The following is a 25,884-nucleotide window of genomic DNA, read 5'->3' as shown; positions in this document are numbered from 1 at the left end:
GGTTTGCAGCTTCTCCCAGGGAGCAGCCACCACCAATCCCGTCCCCCACACACACCAAAGAGCGCCCAGAGATGCCTCAGAGCTATCTCCAGCTCAAACAGGAGCCAAGTAGCCAGAGGGAGTGAGGACAAGCTGGCCACACACACCGGGATGTCTTGACAAGGACGCGGGATTGCAGGACTGCCTTGATAGCTGCCAAGGCGGTGGCGCCAGAGCCTGAGGACTCTGTGCCACCCTCCCTCGGTGCACTCTGTGTCCAGTGCGGAGCTGCGGCAGCACTCACTCAGCACCTCTCACTGTCGCTGCAGCCCAGATGTGCGCCTGAAACCCAGAGCTCCCTCAAGCTGAGGGTCAGAGCCGAGAGAGCGGCTGTGAAACCGTGAGACAATCAGAGTCTTGGGATCTCTCTCTTGCTGGCAACACTGATAAACAAGGAAAGCTTGAAGGGCGCAGGCACGGAGCTGTGCAGCTCCGAGGGCAGAGGTCCACCGCGGCGTGGCAAAGGCAGATGAGCACCTAGAAGAGTGAGCGGAGGGTCCCGGGATCTGTGCTTCCCCTCTGTTCGAAGGCACCGACTCTCCAGATGAGCGCAGGGCAGGAGGAGAGCTCCACGGAAGCGCTGGCTAGCTCAGGTCAGCGCGAACCAAGTGAGGAGGTCCTACTGGGATCGCTGGGACCCGCGGGCCATGTATGGAGATGAGTTCAATGCCATGGGCATGGGCGGCCCCCACCCCCAGGCGGTCGGTGGTGCTCTGGCTCCAGGAGCCACCTTCAAGGCAGAGGACGCTTTGCCTCTAGAGCTGGCCACCACACAGTATGTGGGATGGCAAGGCCACAAAGGCTGACCTGCCCACCTACCTGCTGCTCTTCTTCCTGCTGCTGCTTTCTGTGGCGCTTGTCGTCCTCTTCATCGGCTGCCAGCTGGCCACTGGGCCTTTGCCACACTGCCCCAGGTCAGTGCGCGACGCCTGTGCTCCCTGGAAGACGTGGCAGATGTAGCATTGAACTAAGCCAAGGCCGCCAGCACCGTCCTGGCCTCCCCAAGACACTCCAACATGAACTGGGCAGAGCGGGATTGACATTGGAGGTTGCTGGTCCCTGGAAACACTTTGCTCAGACCTTTTCCCACGAAGATAGGTAACCGGAAAGTAAAAAGGGTTGGAGACGTTAGGAGGCTGCACAGGATCCCTAGCCCAGTACCTGAAAGGGTGTCTTTCTTCCCCTAAACAGAGGGTCCAGTCGGGGAACCATCCTGAAAGACAGTGTGCCACCTGGGCTCAGAAGCCTTGTCTGCCACGGGTTGAATTCCTTACTTTGCCACAGAAGGGGCAGGAACCACCAGGGCACAACTAGCCAGGAACTTCCAGTCCCGAATCCCTGGCCCTGTGGCTTTCTCCCCAAAGATGCTACCACCTTTCTTGCTCCTTGGCACTGAGGATCCCACTAGGATCCTAGCACGAACTCTGCCGGACCTTGGAATGATGTTCATAGAGGACCTTGTCCCCTTAGGGAAATGACACGACGCCCGAGTTTCAGTGGATCCCGCCTAAGTCCAAATAGCCAATTCCTTCTGTGGGCAGAGATGGAGAGGGGTTCGATGGAGAGGTGCAGTCTCACTTGCAGGGCACGGCTGTGGGGATCAGTATCTCACATCTCCATGAGCCACATTTCTACAATAAAAACTCACGGAATTAGATCCAAGCACTGAGAACACTCTGCTTATTGGTTGCGCCGCTGTGGAAAAGGGAATAAAGGCTGGTCCATCCGAGCAGGAAGAGACCCAAATTTGATCTGCCTTCAGGCGCTGTGGCACAGGTCAGTTTAATGATAACCTCCTCCTCCTCTCTAGGTTTCCCCAGTTACTTGCTCTGGGGAGTTTTTTCAGATGGTCTCTAGGGAAACTTGCTGCCTGACCTGCTGAATAAATTCTTGTTAACAGGACTCCCTGGAGACTCTCTGCGGACAGTTCCTTCCACCCGCCATCCTCCCCTTTTCTCCCAGGACCTGAAGCCTCCCAAAGAGTGTCCCTTGACCTGAAGTCTCCCAAGTGCCATCCTGAGCCAGAAAGGGTTAAAGGTCAGGTAGAGAGGGCAGCGCTCTGGCACTTCCTCCCGTATAGACAGGAACTTGCCCTGGAGAACCCCACAGGAAAGAAATGATGACTAAACCCCTCCAGGAGAAAGAATTTCAAAGAATCTAAAGGGAATATAGAACTTTGTGATAACCTTGACCAGTTTCAAAGTTAGCCTTATTCTAAGGTGTCTTTCTTTTTATTAAATATTTTTGGGAGTCATCTGGCTCAATGTGACACTAGAACTTAGAGAAGTTTGGACTGAAAAAAAATGACAGATTATCTAATTCAGTAATTCAAAAACATTTAGGGTCACTGGGCTTTGAGAATTGGAACAAGATTAGGACTCTTGTCCCTGGCAAGATGCATATAGCCATGCAATTCTGCAACATTTATAAGGGTTGACAGACATTGAAACATTCTGAAGGCCAAGCTTGGGGTGCAGAAAAGACTAGCCAGGGCTCCCATCACCACTTCTCAGCATAAAATTGACCCTGGGTTCCTATTCTGGGAAGCAATGGAGAAGTGTAATAGAAACCAAGAACCCCAATTCTGCGGACATCTTACAGAGCATCATAACTTAGTCTTTGGAACCATATCCAAATTTCTCCAGTCTACAGTAAGGGTGACCCAGTTCATTTGCACCAACTTTGGTTGCAGAGAGGATTAGATGGGAAAAAAGGTACAAAATACAATCCCCTGGCTGGTGTACCAAAAGCACATGCTGTTGATCTGGGGGATCCTTCAGCATTGATGTGGGATTATGAGAGGTAGGAGACTAATGTATGAACAGGATGTTCTTCCACCATATCACAGACTTGAAGGTAGTATGAAAGATGGCTCAGAAGACAAGCTCTAGAGTCTAACCGTCTAGCTTTAGATTCCAGCTTCACCTCTCAATAGCTATGTGACCTTGAGCAAATTATTTAACCTGAGCTTGTTTCCTCAGCTGTGAAATGGATATTATACTGTCTACTTCTACAGGGTTGAATATTAAGTAGTATGACCAATGTGACATGCTAGCACAATGCTTGTACAAAGCGACCACCCAAGTGTAAGCTATCGTTATAATTGAGCTGCAGACTTGAGGCAGCACTACTGATGGGAAAAGCTGAACCCCAAACATGATACAGTCTCACAAAAGCCCACTGCCTTTTGTGACCACAAACAAATGCAAGAGCTGGTCCTTTCATGGGAGAAAGGTTTCAATGGCTTAGAAATCCCTTGTAGTTCCTAGACCATTATCCTCTAGAATCAGAGTGATCCAGGAGACTCTTGGGATTCCTTAAAGTAAGCCAAAAAGTGCTAAGATGTATACAATTTGGAAGGTATCTGATATCTCTGTTGGGTTACAGTGACCCCAACACCTAAGCAAAGGCTTGGCCACTTCAAATAAACAGACTCTTCTGAAATAAATTCCTGGGTAATTGAACTTGCATAGAACTTGAATCTAGAAAGCAAGCCGATTTTGTAAGAGTGCTGTTTGCCAGCACTATGAACCTGAGTAACTTCATTTCCTTTTCTAGGATAGTGTTGGACTAGCTGAGTGGCAGTGGGTTTTTCCTCATATTGGATCCAGCCTTAGATTCTCCCCTAAACAAGTGACATGGCAAGTTCATGTCTGCCACTAAATACAATATAGTGATGACACATTCAGACCATGTTATAGACCAAAAGTATACAAATGTTCTTCCAAAATTCCTATGTTAAAACCCCAACTCCCAAAACAACTATATTAATTAAGGTCACATATTGTCATAGGATGGGGCCATGATCCTATAGGATTAGTGTCCTTATGAAACCGGGGACATAGTGGGACAGAACATAGTGAGATGTTGGCCATTCATAAACCAGGAAAATGGCCCTCAGAAACTGAATCATCTAGAATTGTAATCTTAGACTTTCTTCTAGAACTGTAAAAATTAAATTTCTGTTGTTTAAGTCACCCAGTGTATGGTGTTTTTTTCTGGCAACTCAAGTTAAGATAGATGGCTATCTGGGACATTGATCTGAACACACACTTTCCTGCCTTTTGCTACCCTAATAATTCCAGGATGCCTTGGAACCATCTTTATGCAGTTGGGGATGGCAAGTTAAGAATAGGAATAGAATTGCCATAGGTATCTGGGGTCCTCTGGTAAAACCAGCCACTACAAGCAGGCAGGGGGGTTAAGGAGAAGACACTTTTGATAAGTGATGGGTGGGTGAGAGGTTCGAAATTGGAACAGCAAAGTGATTGTAGATACTTGTGTAAGCTATCGTTATAATTGAGCTGCAGACTTGAGAGAGGCAAAAGGCTGATTCCTGGAACTAGGTGACCTGAGCTTGACCATCTACTCTAGGTCTCCATCATGTTTCTGAATTTCTGCTAACCTGTTTCTTCAGCTGTAAAATGGAGATAATAATACTAACTGCCTCATAGGATTTTCAACACTGAGTGAGACATTGTAGGTGAAGTGTTAACTCATGTTTTATATACAGGAAGTGCTCTGAATGTGAGCAATCATCATTAAATAGGATGATCATTTATAAGCGCTTGCAGCAGTACAAACAGTAACTGCTTTCTATCAGTGACTTGCAGTCCTTTTTCAGGAATGTGCTATCACAAGACAGTACAGAGGTCTGCCACTGCACAGCCACTGTACCCAGAGTTGGAGATCTCTTCTGGATCTCATCCATTCTCATGGCTTCAGTTGCTTTTCAGATGACTTTTGCTACACAAGCCCACTCAATATCTCTATTGGCTATCTCACAGGAAACCTCAGACTCAACAAGTCTAAAACTCTTCATCTTTCTTAATTAGATGCTCCTTCAGTCTTCTCAATTTCAATAAATTGCAACATATGACTGCCCAAAGGAGATTTAAAAAAAAAAAAAAGCATGGGGGTCATTCTTAACACCAACCTCTTCTGCATCCTCCCATATGCAATCATCACCTGCACTCCATTCTACCCCATCAAATCCATACCGTCTCCACCATCACGACCCTACCTCAAAGCCCTACATTCACTTTTACGTCTCTAATCAAAACACACATCTGATCATGGTATCTGCCTCCAGCAGCCTCCACTCTAATGGTTTTTCCTAGTACTTGTGATTAAATACAAAACCCTAATCTTAGCCTATGAGGCCTAGAATCATCTGGCCCCACCCACATCTCCTCACATCCCTCTTGTACTCCAGGCTACAGTGACAGTGGCCTTTTTGGTCCTTAAGTTACCTTGCCTAAGTTATTTTCTTTCACCTTCCTTTGGTTAATGCCTTTTCATCCTTTAGAACTCTACTTAAATTTTTCTTCCTCATAAAGGACTTTCCTGAAATCTCTAATAGCCCCAAATCATCTCTGTATTCATAGCTATTAAATGACAATGCAATTATAAGCATACTTATATAAGTATACTTTCTTCCTACTAATATGTAAATTATATGAAGTCAGGGACAACATCTTCTTTTCACTGTTTATTGAGAAACTATGTTTTAACCACAAAACAGGTACTTGGTATTTGTTGAAAGCAACATGGTGGGAAAACAGTGCTAGAGCTTTATCTGTATATTCTTCATCTGAACATATCTCCTTTGATTTTCCACCTTAAACAAAAACTTTATCAGATGAAATATTGACTTGAACTCTTCCTTACTTATTGGTCTTCCAAGTAGCCAGATTCCTGGGGCAGTAATCCAAAAAGTTGTCAGCAAGTAACATTTCCTGTCTCCATCTGTGCAACAACTCAGGTATTACTGTTATCTCCTGAAGAGACTAAAGAACATGCAATTTTTTAAAGTTTGTACCTTTAGCTATTTCTGCATGAAATACTTTTTCCCATTGCAAAGCACAGACCTTAGCAATATCATTCACATGCTTGTCAATTGCCTTGAATAAAAAATCTGTTTAATCTACTTCACATATCATCTTACCTTTTTCTGCACTTAAACTAGATTCTAATTAGATCTTCCCTGGGTGCTTTGCCTAAAATTGCAATTACTCTCCTCTCTCACCCTGACATCTCCTTTTCCTTAGAATTCACCAGTAAATTTACTATGCATGTTATTTACCTTTTTTGGTATATCCATCAACCAAAATAAAAAACTATCAGGAAAATTGCTTTTGTTTTATCCTATTTATCCTCAACTTGACATCTAACAGCTCTCAAATATTAACTGAATGAATAAACAACCTGATACTGCTCAGGGTTAAACAAAACAAAACCCACAGATATTCCACAACAAAGGAGGGTGCTCCTTTGGTGGCACCCTCCCAAACTGATCAGATTAATCCCTAACTAGCCAAGAATTAAATACTCCATGTTATAGCTTTGCTTTCAATGAGGCAGGAACTTCAACTCCAGCTCTACCATCTAGCATGAGGCTTGATTTGAACAAATCACTTGACAGTTCGATGAGAGTAACTGAAAGAGTAAGTAGTTTCAACTAGCTCATAGTCTAAGTAGTTGAAACAATATCACTGTGGTGCAGGGTTGTGGGGTCCTTTCTTACAGTAACCTCCCAGGGGCAGCAAAACTCTGAAATATTCATCCTTTGGCTTCCATATCCACTTTTACTTCCCAAAGTCATATCTGCTTTCTAGCCATTGTAAAGGAGAAAGAACATTCCTCTTCCAAGCAGAAGTGGCACATATCATTTCTGCTTATATTCTATTGGCTAGAATTCATTCACATGTGGTCAGAATTCAGGCATATGACTTAACCTAACTCGAAGCCCCAAGGACTGAAAAAATGTGTTTTCCAGATGAATGTAGGTGGTCTACAATTAAAGAAGGGGTGAACAGGGATTTGTAAAACTTCTAGCAGTTTATCACACAATAAAGGGCCTTTTCATATAAACATCATTTCTGAACTATTTATATATTCTAAATCTCTGCTTGCATTCATCATCTTCATATCCACTGACATCACTATCTTGGCCTAAACAACTCTAGGTTAATGAAAACCACATTTCACAGTTTATGTAAAAAGAAAAGGCAATAAGGGACTGTTTACCATTAATTATGTTTTTAATTAATATTGACATAACTGTAGATGGGGATAAAAATATGTCAAAGCCCTCCAGACCCCAGTGCTTTTCTTCTTGCCAATTTTCTTCCCCTGTATCACCCACACACACTCTTCAGCAAAAATAATCTTTTATTCTCAAGTGCAAAATATGAGTCACATATTTGGTCTGTCATATGTTCTCTCTCTCAAAGGCATTCCCCAAAGTGGCCCACCTGAGTGCAACAGGCCTGTCCATCACATATAATAGTCAGGGAAGAACATTATGGGGCCTAGGCCAGGACAACAAAATCAAACTAAAAGTTTGTTTTTTAAAACCCTCACCTCTGTAAGCTCTGAAATACAGTACACCATTTGGGTTATTTTCTGTTGTCTTCTACATCGAAGAAACTGTCCTTTCTCCTTTTTTCTGGATTAATATTAAATGGCAACAGGTTAAAGCTCCAACTCGACTGGCAATTTTATATGTTATCTGAGCAAAAAATTCAGGAACTTGATTACCTGACCCAAAAGTTCAAAAACAAAGAATTTAAGAGTGTTATAATTTTTTAGTTGAATTTCCAGCTTTCTCATGAGTTATGGTAATAACTAATAAATTACTGAGCCAGAATCAATTAAACTAGCAGTTGTCATATTACATTTAAAAAAGTGAATTATATTATTAAAAAGGAAAACCCACTCTGCTCAGTCAACAAGTCCTGGTGTACTGACTTACTACGTGTCAGGAATTGCTCTAGCAGAGACAAAGATCTGTCCTTAGATCTTATGTTCTCATGAGGTGACAAAAGGGTAAAGAGATATATTTTATGTGTGAAATAGTGAGAAAAGCTATGCAGAATGATCTCTTGGTTATATTGGAGGAAAAACTTGGAAACCAAGTCAATTTCTCTGAGAATCCTTTCAAATTAAGGAGCAATAGCCCCACCCATGATCGGCTATATATTTGTTAAAGAACATTAAAACAAATGCAAAACAAACAAACAAATGCAGACTACCAGATCTGGTTTGAAAGGAATGTGCATAGTCAGGCATGATGGCACACACCAGTGACCAGTCACTTAGTGACTCAGGAGGCTGAGGCAGGAAGACTGCAAGTTCAAGGTTAGCCTCAGCCACTTAGCAAGATTCTCAGATACTTAGTGAGTGATAACACAACTCAAAATAAAAAGGGCGAGGATGTAGTTCAGTGGTAAAATATCCCTAGTTCAATTCCCAGTATTGACAAAACAAACAAAATTTGTAAATGTCTAGTGGTTAGCTATTGGAAGAAAGGTTTTAGTTTATGCTTTTCTGTTCTGTTAAATCCTCACCATTTATCTCAGATAAAAGTATTTTTTTAAAATGAGCTAATGGGTGAGATTTATTGTATGGAGAAGGTATAAGAGATTAAGAAAGTTTAAGGAGTTTTCAAAAATCCATGCCCAAACATGAATAAACTGCCTCACCAGGAATTACATTCACATAATTTGGTACAATATGGATTCTAAGAGTCTTAACCACCAGATTAAAATCACCCCTTTCCCACCTCCCATCTGACATACTGTAAGATGGAGCTGGTTCAGCAAGCTGGCCAAAAGCTCTTCTTTAAAATTTCCCAATAGCCCCACTACCCTAAGCTTCAAAATATGGTGATAAAAATGATTGAGGCTGAATTTTTTTAAACTTTATTGAAGAATTATAAATTTGACAACAAAAATCACAGTAATATTTTATAATGTTAATTGTGGGAAGGTTTTTAAAAAATACTTCCTCCCTCTAACCATATATAGACTATGATAACCTTTAAATAATTACTTTCTTATAGGCATTGTCCAATCTGACAGACTTCTTATAAGTGTTTATAAAATAGAGACGTGCACCAAAATTGCATTCTGGATTTTAATAGGGAATAGTAATAGTCATTGAGTCTCACCATCTGTACTCATCATCTGAATGTTTGGGCTTCAGCAGTTTGAAAACTAATTACCTTAAATCTGAAATCTTTTGCTAGGAAAAGTGATTTTTTTTAAAGGAATGCCTCTAAAATAGCCAATGAAGTTGCTACCAAGTACCTCACTAAATGCCTTTCAAAGGAAATGACAGAATGAACTGATTTGCAATAATTGATTCTTGTAATGAAGTCTTTTCTCTAAAGACAAGAATAAGAGCTTTCATATTTATTCTTTTGAGTCAAAATATTTAGTTTAGCTTTCTCTACTTTTCTAGTCAGGGTGCATGCCACTCCCTGCCCCCAGCCACTTGGAATGAGTTTGTACCTGTTGTGTATGTAATCCAGAGGGTGGTAAAAGTATGCATCACAGTGAGGGAGATAAAAAAGCTAGTCTATGATTTACATTTTTTTTTCAAAACAGGATAATCAGAAACTAAAAGCACAGCTAATTCACAAAGTGGAAAATCAAGTGTTGATCTACCAAGGACAAGCAGCCTCAGAAATAATTACTCTAAATCAAAGAAATAATAGAAATGTAAAAGATATTAATTTCTAAATGAGTTCTTTTATGCCAGGTTGTTCTAAGTACTTTTATTGTTATTACTTCATTTTTCTATAAAGCGAACTTTTGTTTTACAGATGAGGAAAACTGAGGCAGAGTCGTAAAGCAACCTGCAAAAGGACACAGAAGTATGCAGCCCAGGACTCAAATGCAGATTCTAGAGTCAGCTCTGTAAAATCTGTCTTCCTATTCTGCCTCCCAATCACCCAGCCAAACCCCCTCATTTACAATGACATCTAGAGAAGGAAAATTTAGTGATTAAACTAAAAAAAAAAAAAAAAAACAAAACAAAACCAGAGTCTAGGTTCAAATCCTCTATCAAAACATAACAAAGAAAAACACATCAATTCCCTTACAAAGAGAAAGAAAAACAATCAATTATACTGAGCAACCCTCACGCTTAGTGAAAAGGCATGGTATATCATATTTTCTATCACTAGCACACAGATAATTCAGCAGGTTGTATCAACCGATAATCCCATCCCTCTTCTATAACTCCATTCAATGAACATAAATCAGAAAAAATTACCAAAAAGAAAAAAAGACACATTAAGCAGATTTTGAGGTTTATTAAAATAAAGTATTAGCAAACAAAATGCAAAAACAAATTTAAGAGTTATGGCTTTGAAACGCACAGTATAGTAAAACATAATATATTTTTATAAGTATCAAAAGGATAGCAGAATTGAAGCATCATGCTATAATTTCGTTTTCTATAACATGAACAGAAGCAGAACAAGAACAAATAAAAAACAGTCCTACAGTGCAGCCATTGGTTTGGTCTTTATCATTTACATATGAAAGATCTTTTTTAAACAGAGTGTAGGTAAGTACATACATTCAGTTTCAATGATCTTAACCGAATTTAAAATAAGTGAATTTTGAATTTCAACTTTAAACAACCAGGTTAAAAAGAATATCTCTAGCCCAATCATCATCCTCAAGAGTTCCTCTAGTAAAGTCAAAGCAACATCATTTCCAATAGTATTATACAGAAGAATCTGACACTATAAGATTTTTTCTTTTACAAAACACTTGGGATTCTTTGGCTTAACTGGAGTTCTCTTATAGCTAACACCAGTTAGTTTTAAGACAGGCAATATCTACCAATAGCGGGTGGGGATTTATTTATACAAAATTCTGAACTTTTAAAAATTACAGCAACTTCAAATAAATCCTTAAATGATAATGGTTCATGATTATTTTAGAAATTTTAAGAACTGAGTATATGGACAAGAACCATAAAACCCTTTTAACACTGACATGATCAAAGATCCTGCTATTTTCAACAAAATAACTCATTACTTATTTTACAGCAAATGCTACCAAAAATATTACAGCATGTACTCTTACAAAATAACAATAAACAAAACCAGAATATATGAAATCTTGATTATTAGTTTGCATATACCACCTTAGTTTAGAGTGTCGCTTCAATTATAATGCAGTTGTATTTTGTTTTGGAGATGAGTTTCATCGTATTTTTCTCCCCACCCACCCATGGGTTGATCTAATCCAGGGTCTCCCACATGCTAGCAAATGTCTACCACTGACCACCATTCACAGCCAGGAAAGCAAATTTCTTTTATCAATAATCCAGTTTAACAAAGGCTTTATAATACTTTTACCTCCTGTAATCAGGACATACTAAACTGCAATCCAGTGAATTCTAAAGAACTATCCAAATTTCTCTCCAGCAAGATTTGTTTATGCAGGGGAGGAAAAAAATGCCTTGCAAGTACATTCAAGAATATCACCTCTATCAATGAAGAAAATAATATTGTTCAAATAATGCTGTTGGGGAGAACAGGCAGCAAAAGAAAAATTACCCTCAAAATAGCTGTCTTAGTTAATATCTGAGAAAATCACTTAGGAAAACTCACTCCCATATAAACCATTAAACAATTCTAAGACCACCACACTATCTCACCTTAAAAGATACTTGCTTATCTTGCTGATGAAAAAAATCAGAATGAACACTTATATTCATACTCCAGACATCAAGAGTTCTTAAAATAGGTCCCAAACTGCAACTCATCAATGAAGGCTGAATTCAATAATTATCAAAGGATTCTTCCTTCTTCAGGAAGTAAAAAGGATAATATATTTAAATGAGAAAGATGACAGTAACTCAAAGTACCATTAAGCAAATAAGTAGAAAAATTATTAAAAAATGGACCCAGAGTGGAGTATGAGATGCTCTCTAGAACACAAGTGCAGCACTTTAATACATACTACCAAACTTTTTAGAGTTCCTCTGCTATCAGTAGAATTCTGTTATTTTGTAAACTTTTTCCTCCAAAAGGACACTATTACAAGGGAAGGAAAGGTTTCTCACAGGTACCCTCAGGTAATAACAGGGAAGGTTTTATAAGGTGAACCCTAGTTCTTATCTTGTAAATAGCCTTCAGATTTGAAGACTTAGTAATTGTTTTACATCCCCTAAAGGACATCTTACTCTCAAAGTTATGAAAAGCATAAATTTGTAATTCTAGGTGTAGCTTGTTGAATGGAATCTTATTCTGGGTTTAACCTCAGCAACACAGCCAGTTCAACTGCTGGGTTATACAGCAACCATGAAATGTTGACATATATATATATATATTTTCATATTCTAATGAAGATATCTTTATTTTGGTGATGCTGCAGGGATTGAACCCAGAGTCTCAAGAACACCAGGAAAGCTCTCTTCCATTGAGCTATGCTCCCAGGCCCTGTATTTGACATTTTTGATGTCTTCCTTAAATTTTCTCTAGAGAAAAGTGTCAAATTCAGTATATCAGTAACATGCCTACTAGTTTATATTCCATATATTAGCCATGAAATCAATAAGATGTTAGTCAAATGCACTTTTTATAACCTGCTTTTTTGGCAATCAAGATCTTGTTACTTCAATTCATTATGAGATTAATTTGATTCTGTTCTGCTTTTTGCATTTACCAAACTGGCTGCAATTTCAGTATTCCCAGATTCTGTCTTTTAACTGGCATGTATTAATATAGTCTATCTGCTATAAAATGTGATTATTGTAGTAGTACTGATATTCTTGCAAATTTGACTATAAACCAGTCTAATATTAAATAAAATCTTAATATTGTACCTTTTTGAAATAGTTTCTTTTAGAGATACTTTCTTATTGTTAGCCAGAATTTTACTTTGCTTTTTATGTTTTCATCTTATTAATAATTTTTATCTCATGTATGTATAATATATATATTACACATACATATACATATATCCTTAGGGTTTATAAGAATAGTAGAACTGAATAAAATTTTTATTTAAAGGCCACAGGTGAAAAATTGACAATCTTTAGGAAATATAACAGGTTTCTACTTCATGAAATTCTTAACAGTTAACAGCTTCAGTACTGTCATTCAAAAGATAATACTTCTTAAAAAAATAAACAGAGAAAAAGCCAATCACATAATACCTGCTAAGTATCTAAAAGCTGGAACAGGGTGTCTGCAAACAAAACATTTTTTAACTTGCAGCTAAAAACATCTATAAACCTATTTGATGACTAACATAATCACTAAAGTTGACTATATGTATCTGTCATTCAACTTGAGCAAATTCTTTTTCATAAATTTGTGCCATGAGCCTGTTAAGTAAAAGAATGATAAAAATACCTACGTTCTATCACTAAACAAATAATTCTCTTTCATGTGGCTCATACAACTTAGAATACATGTTACATAATACTTACGTTGAAGGCTCAGGTGACTGTCTGAAATTATTCTTCTTACCCAACAAAGAATTCTAAGCTGAAACACAAATGACACTTCACCTGAAGGCACTAAAATCATCCAATGGCTGCACTTTGAAAAAGCAATAGATAATGACACAAAAAGCTAAAGGAATAGCAAAATGCTTTCCTAAAAAATATTTTTGTGTTTTTTTCCTCATAAAAGCAGAAAGGGCAAAGCAGAAAGTCAAATCAAAAATAACGTTTTTAACAGCTGAATAGCATGGCTCCAGATACTTACAAAGGCACTAGAAAACAAAGCTTCTCATTCTGATTAGGTACATTAGGTCATTTTTCTTTTCAAATTAATTTCTGGTTTCTTGTGCCATAACTAAATGTCCATCTGACTATTCCCTAGAAAAGTTGGTTAATACTTTCAAAGTAAAAACATGACTGATTAAATGGATATTTCAAAGTTGTCATCTTTCCTTTAGAAGACTGTGTTCTGGGAGATTAGCAGCCATGTAGATACTAAAAAAGTAGAAAAAGAGCATTGATGATAAGTTATAGAACAGTCTTTGATACGTAAATGTTTTGAAATCAGCTATCCCAACACCTACTGCCAATTCATTTAATATCAGACCAGTAGCCTCACCCTTGAGGCCCAATCAAAGAGACTCCTCTGGCTACAGTGCATAGGACCTTGCATGGGGAGACCAATACAAGTGAGAACAATGACATTAAGTACATGATTGTCCAACATTAATAAGACCCACAAGCCTGTAGAAATTAAAAAGGCACCTTAGTCGGAGCTATAGAAGAACAATCTTATAACCTAGATTGAAAATAAAATACTAGAAAAAGGCATAACTTCCTAAAACTGTAAACTATAAATTGTAGTTTGTTAATACAAAAAGGGTAACAAGGAATTGAAGTTAAGCATCTAAGTCCAAGTCACTTGAGTGTTTTACCAAAGATTACACTAAAAACTGTCACCCATAAAAGTGAAAAATAAAAGATTAATACATGTCAAAATTACAATCCTTGCAACATTGGCCAAAAGCAGTAAACATAGCTGAACAAGGCCATGCATGCACTGTCACTAGCTAAAAAGTAGTATTTATGACAAGATTTTGAGTAAATGACATATACTAGAGATCAATTACTTGGCATTTTTTTTAAAAAAAGGAAATGCTTTACAAAAGATATTGAGCATGAAGTCACATTATACTGACAAACATTTAGCTATATAAATGTAAATTTTATGTCATCTAGAAAACTCACATTGCTTTTACTGAACACTAATTGTTAGAGCAGTGCATAGTGTTCCATCATATAAAAAGATTATTTTAGAGTTCCTTTTAAGCCCCGACCATAGGCTTTTTAAAAACTATGTGTTAAGCTTTTTTAAAGTTGGTGGGACAAAGAAATTGTTGGAAGTATAGTTTCTGGAAAATCCACAAAAGGAAGACTATTTTTCCTTATTTATAACCTCTATATCATGTGATGCATACTTTAAAAAAATTAACAAATAAAAAACCTGTTGGGATGATAATCTAAAGCATGTTTCAGTTTAAAATCAATACCAAAATTCAGAACATGGGCATAATACTTAGTCCACATCTTTTACAATACCTTTGAGAGTTAATCACATGAACATGAATACAAACAAATGCAGATTCATCACAAAATACAAATGTGTTGGTCACAATTATGTAGGAAAAAAAAGCTATAAAATCTGTTTTTCCATGTCGGCTCACAGTATTTGTACTGGAAGTTTCTCTAAAATTAAAATAAGTCCAGTAATAAAAATTGAAAAGAATATTTCTGCACTATGAAACGGAAGATATGGGATTTAAAAAAGATCCCATCAGAGTAAAGACTTTATCCAGTCACTGAAGAGGCCCCTGGAGATGCATCTCAATCCAACATGGGGTGCTGGTAACATTCTGTCGGTGATATTCTGCTCCCCAGCCCTATGAAAATGAACAGATATCATAGTCAATCTCTCTTTAAGTTGTCAACAAGTCAAAAGCAATTATAATAACAAACAGATAGTTTAACAGTAAAGATATAAAGAATACTTAAATAACTATCACAAAACCAATCTTGATATTCACCATGGAATTATAAGAAAAGATGTACAATCTTCAGAGATATATGAATTTTTGAATAACATATACTTCTCCTAATAGAAACGCATGACACCAGGTGTTCCAGCATATTCTTTTAATTTTAGAAACATTATAAAGTACACTATCTCATAATTAAAATATTATTTATTTCTTGTATGAGATATTTTCTCACTTATTAGGATAAATAAAACCCATAAATAGCCTCACATAACTTCATGTCAGATTATATGACCAAAAAACTTTGTTTTCAGGTTTTGTTTTTGTTACTAGGGATTGAACCCAGAGTGCTCTATCACTAAGCTATACCCCCAGTCCTCTTTATTTGTCAAGATAGGGCCTCGATAAGTTGTGGAGACTGTCCTGGAAATTTCAATCCTCTTCAGTCACTGGGATTTACAAGCATGTGCCACTGTGTCTGATGTGTTTTGATATTTTTAAAATTTTGCTTTGTTTTTATTTTTTTCCTGTCACATAAGGCACTGTAGATACTGATAAACACATTTATAAATAATTTAATGTAGTGATTACATAGCCATTATCCTTAAAGCTGGGAAAATAATGAGATGAAATGAACTAAAATGCTAGATTAAAACTACAAACAAAAACAAAAAGGAAATTTTTCACTTTTCTTCCATCTGAATTTATCAAGCTCTCTGTGTTACTGCTTATTCTAGCCCTGGTCCAGGAAAATTATGGGAGGAAAGAGGAAAAAGAATGGAGAAAATGGGGAATGCAGATAAACTAAATATACAAAAGTCTCATTTCTATAGATGGAGGGGAAATAACTTTAGGGTGATTGATAATTCAATGTACACATCAGATCTACAGTAAAGTATCAAGAAAACACTGGATGAATGGATGGATGGATGGAAGAATGGAAGGAAGGAACGAAAGAAACACTAGATAGGGAGTGAATGCCAAAAAGAAAAAAAATTCACACATGGCATATGATAGTTGTTGTTCTTGGGCTAAAAATCTTTATGTGAATATAGTATATGTTTCTTAAATATATCACAAATTCTTTTAAAATTCTGTTCAAGAACCATGTTCGGAATATTCAATAAAATCAGGCCAAGAGGGTAAATGATGAACTTGAACTTTGCAAATTTTTAATAACAAAGCTCAGTTCAAGGAAAATAATTTTAGAACTCCAAATAATTGTCAAGTCAGTCTAATAGAATCTAATAATAATCAAAACTATTGATGCTGAGGGACTCAATAAGCAATTTTAATATTAAATGTTTTCAAATACTTTAATCATTTAACTGACATTCTTTGTAAGCTCAACCCCCGTTCAATATCAATCATGCATTTTATGTCATTATCTTAGACTTACCATATGTTTACAATCATAAACTCAAGGATTTCATCTAAGAACCTAGTAAACCAAGTTGAAAGTAATACCCACATTTAATGATTTTTCTATTACAACCTATAGACATACATATTTATAGTGACCCATACATATTTTCAATACAGATCACACATACTTACCTTAACAAAACTTATTCGAATGGTGTACATTTTTATGAGCTCATAGACTGCCTCAAACCCATGATTGACAGACTGAGCCAGATGCTGAGCAAATTCCTGATTATTAAAAATTTTGAGGCTGCAGCTGCTGGGAATCTTACAGACAGTGGTGGGATGAAAACCACGATGAAAGTTGCTGTTCCTACTCTGTACAAATATTCTGTTGTCACTGAGACACTCCGAATACACCTCCCCGACAACATAGTACAGATGAACACCTTAAAAAGATGAGTAGCATGAGTCAGTTTAACAAAGCAAAAGAGATTATATGGTATAACCAAAATATGGAGATGTTCATAGCAAACTCTCTACTGTCTTCAGATAAAAGCAACCACTAGATGGCCTACTGCTGCCAAAGATAATGAAGAGGTTAATGTCTGCCTAAGTCTAACATGGTCCTCAAATAACTAAGTTAAGCCTGAAGCTGACAGCTGATTTGGTTATCTACTTTTAAGTTGTTTTCCTTTTCCAAAATCTTCTATTATCTCTATGAGAGAAAGAGATGGTTAAGAAAATAAAATTGTCTTTTCATGAATTCTTTAAATAATCAGTCATTGGCATAGTTTTGCATTTTCTTTTTGTTAACAGAGGACAACAATATTAAACAAAAATACAAACAAAACCCCCAAAGGTGCATATGTACTTTCAGGTCACCACAAGAGTTTTTAAATTGCAGACATTTTGTAATTTTGAATTATTTTTAATATATTTAAAATATATGAATAGTGTGTGTGTATGTGTGTGTGTATAAAAATAATGCATGAAAAGTTTAAATACAAAAATTTAAATTGTGTAACTAAAGCTGGTATTTTCCCAACATATCTATAACCTCAAATTTCTCTTCATTAAGCGTAGAAACTGATATCAAAATGGTGGATATCTTTTGAACCTTTTTAAATGCATTTAGTTTTATATAAATGTTCCTATGTAATTTTTGTGTGTGTGTTTGTGTGGAAGGTTGGGTGTTCTTCTTTGTTTTTTATGTGAATATACCACATTCTATTAATCAAAAACTTGTTCTTTCACCTTAAGCAATCTTGAGGATTCTAGTATGCTTCAAAATATAAATTTGCCACTGTATATATCCTCTAAATGCCACTTATAATTCTAGGTTTGTCTACTATCTACTTATGAACAACTTTTCTTTACCAAAGTGCTTTGTAGCACCATCCCTGAATACACATATCTCTCTGCACACAAGTAAGTCATAAAATTATATCAGTCTATAATAATAAAAATTCAGCTTTGTTTCTAAGTAAATAAAAATGACCCATGAACAAAAGGATCCTAGAACAGTATGCTGAAAAAAAGACAACTAATTTTAGAAATTCAAAATTTACCAAATAGATTTCACTTAAAATTATTTTTACTGGGATGGGGTGGGAAATCAATGCATACAAGGAAGACATTTTACCACAAACAAACAAAAACACTATCATGGCAAGTAGGCAATGAACTCAACAGAGAATGGGAACTTTGTATTCAACCTATTTTTGACCATAATATTTTATGAAACCTCTTCTATAAAAAATGCCATCATAATTATATTTATTTGCCTTTGTTTCCACTTGTAGTAAGACCCTCTTAAGTTAAAGCAAAAAGCAGCAAGAGGTGAAAACAAAACTTCTTGATGCATGCATGAGACTCTGGCATCTCATTGCAGTGTGAGATAGTTGTTGTGGCAGCTATATTTCAGGATGAATTATACAAAAAAACCTTCCTGAATTTAAAAGGTGAGGGGTGGTAATAAAGCCACCAAAGAACTTCGTCATTCTCACTTGGATTCTCCACCTCTAACTCCACTCCCCCAACATCATGGTAATTCCTACACATTATAGCTCAATTGAAGATGCTCCACAAATACCATAATTATGAAATCCTCATTCTTCACTAGCAGTCATGTGTTCCACAAATATATTTGTTGTATATTTCATGAGCCAAGCACTGTCCTAGCTACTGTTATGAACATGATAAATTTCTGTGCAGTTTATATTCCATTTAGGGTAACACTCAAAAAACAAAGAAATAATTATTTCAGATCTCTAGTACTTAAGCAGAAAAACTAAACAAGATAAGGAATTGAGGACTCATGATATCTTTATTTGATTATTACATTCTTTTGTATATGCAACATGAGGCAGAGGCCTTTAGATTCTTTGTAAGTTTACAGCACCTTCCTTAAACAAACTGTGGCTCATGGCCAATACAAAAAAGGGCTGAATTCAACTGAATGTATGATTACCTTTTCCAATATGACACCTAGTATTTTCAATTGTTGAATTACGATTAACATTTGACAACAATCCCAAGCAGAATCTACTTTTGTTATTTGAAGGGTTTGTGAATCCATCTACTAACACATTAGTAGAAGATGCATGAAAAGCTTCCCCAATGTGGTTGTTTAATTCATAGTAAACAATTGAACACCAATGTTTTGGTTCTTCATAAGCAACAGGCTGAACATCTATGAACAAACCAGACAGAAAAGAAACTTAATAAGTGATTATCCAAAACTCCAGATTCACTATGTGTTTAATGTTCAACCAAACCCAAAGAGCTACATGAGAAAGAAAACAAGACATTTCACTTAAGTATCACTGTCCTTCCTGGGATTGAACCTATATCCAAAAATACTAGAAATAGACATAAATATGACAATTTAAGCAATTTGAGAAAAAAAAGATAAGCAACTATCTGTCTTACTTAACCTGCTCAGACTCCCTTAACAAAATATCATATTCTAAGTGGATTAATTTTCCCCTTCACAGTTCTGGATGCTGGGAAGTACATCAAGGTGTCAGCTGGTCTGATATGTAGAAAGGGCTCCCTTCCTGGGTTGTAGATAGCTGCCCTGTGGCTGGGTGCTCATATGGCCTTTCCTCAGTGTGTGCTCATAAAGATCCAAAGATTCACTTCTGTTTCTCTTCTTATAAGGGTAACTAATTCCATACTGAGGACCCTGCTCTCATGAACTCATCTAAACCTAAATTATGTCTCAAAGGCCCCATCTCCAAACACCATTACATTGGGGGTTAGGGCACAATTTGGTCTTTTAGCATGCAAAAATACACATATTACATCTCAAAGGACTCAAACTCCTTATTCCAGCAAAAACTATAAAGTCTAAAGTCTAGTCTTATGAAAATCAGAAAAAGGTGAGATAGGAGACAAAATCCCAAAGCAGAATTCCCCTTCAACTGTAACATGTGAAACTACACCAAGTTCTGTGTTGTAGGGAGTTGCACCCTCCAGTCTCCAGGTACCCTCATGACATCATTCAGTCTACTGAAACCAGACCAGTCATCCTGATGATTTCTGAATCAGCTTCAGAGAAATTCTTCTTTTTTGAAGATTTATAAAAGTTTATAGTCAAATAGCTTATCTGGTCTGCCACAGAATTTAAGGAACCTGATAGCCTTACTAAAATCCAGTCCATCTCTGTTCTCTTCAGGTCAAACTGTGTTCCTGCTGAAGTGGCTGTTTAGGTTCATGGTTCACACCCATACTAATCTCATTATCAAATGGCAGGTGAGCAAAACTGAGTTATTTTTTGAAATATGGATAGGATAAGAATTTTCCAAATCATTTAAGTTCTGATTCCTTGTTGCTTAACAATTCCTTCTCAAATTCATTTTTTTTTTTGAGAAGCAATTAGGAACTACAATACTCCTTCAACACTTAGGAATTTCCTCAGCTAAATATCCAATTTCATAACTCAAAAGTTCTACCTTCTATAATACACTAGAACATTAACACCATTCAGCCAAATTCTTTGCCACTTTACAATACGGATGGCGTTTTTTTCTGTTTTCTAATAATACATTTCTCTTTTAGGTCTATACCCTCACAAGAATCAGCCTGGTATAACATCTATATCTGTACTAACATTCTAAACATGATTTACGTATTCCCTAAGAAAATGGAAGGTTTATTTAAAGCTCTCTTTTACTTCTCAGGCCTCACCAGAATCACCTTTAATAGTCCTTTCACAGCAACATCATATTGTTCTAGCATGTATCTCAAAACTTTTCCAGCCTCTACATTATCTAGCTCCAAAGCTACTTCCATATTTTTAGGTATTTGTTATAGCAGCACCCATTTCTAGGTACCAGTTGCTATCTCAGTTGGTTCAGGCTGCTATAACCAAATACCATAGATGGAGTAGCTTAAATAATAGAAATTTATTTCTCACAGTTGTGGAGGCTGGAAAGTCCAAGATCAAGGTGCCAGTAGATTCAGGATTTGGTGAGGGGCCCGCTTCCTGGCTTGTAGACAGCCACCTTCTTGCTTTGTGCTCACATGACCTTTCCTTGGTTTGTGTTCAAGAGTAGAGAAAGATATAGACAGAAAGGGATCTGTTTCTCTTATAAATTAACTAATACCACAATGAGGACCCCACCCTCATGATCTCAGCTAAATCTAATTACCTCCCAAAGACTCATTTCCAAATACCACCACATTGGGGATTAGGGTTTCAATATAGGAATTTTGGGAGGAAACAATTCAGAACATAGTGGCAATATCATATCTTAAATTATTTTTCTAGGGGAATCTACTTCAGACTTAAATTTGAGATAAATGTAATTTTTTAACAACTGGAAAGGATTAACTATATCACTATCTGTAATACTATTCTAAACAAAAAATTAAACTCAAACACTTAAGTGATTCTCTCTGCAAACTGGAAATAAAAGCATGAGAAGAGTCATCCTTTCCTTGTTACTAATGTTAGCAGGAAATCTTCCAGTTTCTCACCATTAACCATGATGTTAGCTGTGGGTTTTCTGTAGCTAGGCTTTATTATCACAAATGTGTAAAATACAAAACACTAAAGAAATATGTTAAAAAGCAATATCTTATTTCGAAACTCAGGATACTATACAGAACTTAAAGTCTCAAAACAAAGTGGCTTTAAAACCACAATGACACCATAAAAAATATACCATTTTTCATTCTCAATTTAAAAAGGTGACAAATATAAAACCCACAATGAGAATCACTTCATATTCATTGGATGGTAATTATTAAAAAAAGAAAAAACATAGAAAACAAGCATTAGCATGTACATGGAAAAAGTGGAACCTTTATATATAGATGGTAGGAATGTCAAATGATGCAGCTGCTGTACAAAACAGTTTGGTGGTTTTGAAAAGTTAAACATAATTAGCATATGACACAGCAATTCTATTTTCAAGAATATAATATTCAAGAGGATTATAAGCAGACACTCAAACATAACAGCATGATTGACAACAACCAAAAAAGTAGAAAAACTCCAAAAGAACAATAGATAAAATAGAAACAAAAAGTGTACACACATACAGTGGAGTATAATTTGGCCTTAAGAAGGAATTCCTCCCTCCCTCTTTCTTTCTTTCTTCTTTCTCTCTCTCTCTCTCTCTCTCTCTCTCTCTCTCTCTCTCTTTTTCTTTTTTTTTGTTACTGGGGATTAAAACCCACGCACACTCAATCACTGAGCCATATCCCCCTCCCTTTCTATATTTTATTTAATGACCAGGTGTTGCTAAGTTGCTAGAGCCTGGGTAAGTTGCTGAGGCTGGCTTTGAACTAGCAATCCTTCTGCCTCAGCCTCCCAAGCCACTGTGATCACAGGTATGCACCACTGCACCCAGCAGGAATGAATTTCTAATACATGCTATGACATAGATAAATCTTGAAAATGCCATCCATACTAAGTGAAATAAGCTAGACATAAAGTTCCTAAATACATCATTCCACTTAAATACCTCAAGTAGGCATTACAGAGACAAAAAGTAAAAGAGTATTGATCAGGGGCCAGAGAAGAGAGAATAGGGAGCTTTATAATAGGTACAGAGTTCTGCTTGGCATGATGAGAATGTTCTGGAAATGGACAGTGACAGTGGTAGCAACACTGTGGATGTACTGAACACCACTGAATTGTATGCTGAATTATACAAACCACAGAATCCCAAAACACATAAGGTTAATCTCAACAGAATTGAATGTAGAAATATACAATTCAACAATAGTTGGGAACTTCAATACCGCATTCTCAATAAATGATTGAATAACTGGAAAGAAAATAAGGATATGGAAAACTTGAACAATACTGTCAACCAACTTCACCTAGTTGAAATGCACAGAACCTATGAAACCCCACAATAGCAGAATTGAAAGGTGGGTTTCAAAGAGTTATCTTTAATATCCAAAACCTAAAAGCAACCCAAGTGTTCATCAGTGCATGCTGGATAAACAAAATGTGGTGTGCACATACAGTGAAATATTACTCATCTTACCACAACAGATGAAGCTGAGGATATTATGCTAAGTAAAATAAGTCAGTCATAAAAAGACAAATAGACAAAACATATAATGGTGGAGCTGGGTGATAGAGAACTTGAGTGAGGTCCTGGGTTCATGGGAGGGAGAGAAAAAGAGAAGAAAGAAGGAAGAAAATAGAATGGTGGTTTCCAGGAGCTAGGGAAGGAAGATATGTAGAGTTATTGTTTAATTGGTACAGAAATTTTGTTTGGTTTCATAAGGTGAAAACAGTTACAAAGATGTAAGATAGTAACCACTGCACATTATGAATGTAATTAATGGCAACAAACTATATGACTTTAAAATGGTTAAGATGATAAATTTTATGTGTATTTTACTGCAATAAAAAATTATGTGGAAAAATCCTCAATATCAACCTTTAGTAATCAAGACAAAGAGGTGCAGATATACAATCAATGAACAAAACTGAGAGGCCCTAAACAAATCTTTACATTTGTAAATTTTTATTATAAAGTTATTTTTAATAAAGATGTCAGTGCAATAGAGAACAAAAAATATAGATATTTACCATATGGCATACACAAACATAACTCAAATGAATCAAAGACCTAAATATAAGAGCTAAAACTATAGAACACATAGAATAAACACAAAAAAATTTTTATAAAGATAAATCTATATATACCTAGAACAGATAATGATTTCTTAGATACAATATCAAAAAACATGATCCAGGAGTTCCAACGTGTGCTACATCTGGTGGCACTAGTCTTGGTGCATCACTCCTGGGAGCAGGATAAGGAAGCCTGTGTGGGTACCAACAATCAAAGCTACATCTGTGACACAGGACACTGCTGTGGACAGTCTCAGTGCTGCAACTACTACTATGAACTCTGGTGGTTCTGGCTAGTGTGGACCATCATCATCATCCTGAGCTGCTGCTGTGTCTGCCACCACCGCCGAGCCAAGCACCGCCTTCAGCCCCAGCAGCGGCAACATGAAATCAACCTGATTGCCTACCGGGAAGCCCACAATTACTCAGCGCTGCCATTTTATTTCAGGTTTTTGCCAAACTATTTACTACCTCCTTATGAGGAAGTGGTGAACCGACCTCCAACTCCTCCTCCGCCGTACAGTGCCTTCCAACTACAGCAGCAGCAGCAGCTGCCTCCTCAGTGTGGCCCTGGAGGTGGCAGCCCTCTGGGTGCTGATCCTACCAGGGGCTCCCAGGGGGCACAGAGCAGCCCCTTGTCTGTGCCCAGCAGAAGCAGCACAAGACCCCCAAGCATTGCTGATCCTGAGCCCTCTGACGTGCCAGCTGACCGAGCAGCCACCAAAGCCCCCGGAATGGAGCCCAGTGGCTCAGTGGCCGGCCTTGGGGAGCTGGACCCAGCGGCCTTCCTGGACAAGGATTCAGAATGTAAGGAGGAGCTACTGAAAGATTCCAGCTCTGAGCATGGCAGTGTGCTCCCCGATAGCAAAGACAAGACACCTGGCAGACATCGCCGCTTCACAGGTGACTCAGGCATTGAGGTGTGTGTGTGCAACCGGGGCCATCATGACGATGACCTCAAAGAGTTCACCACACTCATTGATGATGCTCTGGATGGGCCCCTGGACTTCTGTGACAGTTGCCACGTGAGGCCTCCTGGTGATGAGGAGGAAGGGCTCTGCCAGCCCTCTGAGGAGCAGGCTCGAGAGCCTGGACATTTCCACCTGCCTCGGTCGCCTGCGTGCCTGCTGCTCAACACCATCAATGAGCAGGACTCGCCAAACTCCCAGAGCAGCAGCTCCCCCAGCTAGAGTAGGCCCTGCCTGTGCCCAGAAACTTGGCAAAGCAACCAGGGTAAGGGAGACTCACGGGAGAAGCATTAAGTGACTTTCAGAGGAAGTGGAACAGCCACTTTTTTTCTCCCTTCTCCTCTCCTGCTTTTTCCTACATCTCCAAGTACAGTTTGGGGTGTGGGTGCCTCTCCCTCACAAAAGCACAGTATTGTGGAGGGCTGAGAAGTTGGTTCCATGACTCATTCCTCATCCCCACCTCATCCCCTTCTTCCCCCACTTTCAAGTCATATCTCACCTACCTGCTTTGGTCAGAGAGATATGTTTTAAAGCCCCCAAAGAAGGGGACTGGGACTGTGTCCTGTGATGATTCTTGATGATGTAGTGGATTTATGCTCTGGTTTTAGTTTAAGAGAACTTTGTTGTATCTCAGTTCAGCAGAAGCAACCCTTCTTAGCCCTGGTTGAAGAAGGAAGCCACAGAGGTCTAGGGATTGTCAACTGTGGCTGCCAATGTCTGCACAGCCAGAGTTGAGCTGATTCTGTGGGAGGATGAGAGCTGGTGGACAGGTTGGTAGGAGGCTTGTTGATCTCTCAAATTCCAGGTGACAAGAAAATGTACCACTGTGCATCCTGGAGGGGCCCCTTCCTTCCCAGCAGGCTCAGGTGTGGAAGAGTAGACTGCCTTTTCTTTGTTTGTTTTTTTTTTCACAAACAACAAAAGCCAGCTAGAAACAATAACCTTACCAGTGGACTTGCAGGAATTCTCTTCTGGACAAGGGAAGTTTGTGCTTTCCCAGGTTGGCCTACCACGAACGTGGCTGCAGTTGAGCCAGAGGAAGATGTTTGTGTGTGGGCTTGGAGTAGGTTAGCTCTGAGCAGTAGGCCCTAAATCTGGGAGTGGAGAGAAG

At 37.9% G+C, this 25,884-nt stretch overlaps 3 pseudogenes; 2 read left to right on the top strand and 1 right to left on the bottom strand.

Annotated features, from left to right (window-relative positions):
* The first annotated feature begins 686 nt into the window (after window positions 1-686).
* LOC143640817 (small integral membrane protein 32 pseudogene) lies at window positions 687-999 on the top strand (annotated as a pseudogene).
* A 14,093-nt stretch (window positions 1,000-15,092) lies between these two features.
* The window catches only part of LOC143640815 (mothers against decapentaplegic homolog 5-like), a 28,283-nt pseudogene continuing 17,491 nt past the window's right edge, over window positions 15,093-25,884 (bottom strand).
* LOC143640827 (WW domain binding protein 1-like pseudogene) lies at window positions 23,919-24,995 on the top strand (annotated as a pseudogene).

The sequence above is a fragment of the Callospermophilus lateralis genome, unplaced genomic scaffold (genome assembly GCF_048772815.1).
Source record: "Callospermophilus lateralis isolate mCalLat2 unplaced genomic scaffold, mCalLat2.hap1 Scaffold_65, whole genome shotgun sequence".
NCBI lineage: Eukaryota > Metazoa > Chordata > Mammalia > Rodentia > Sciuridae > Callospermophilus > Callospermophilus lateralis.
Note: the sequence above shows the minus strand (reverse complement) of the source record. Positions and strands in the feature narration are given on the sequence as shown.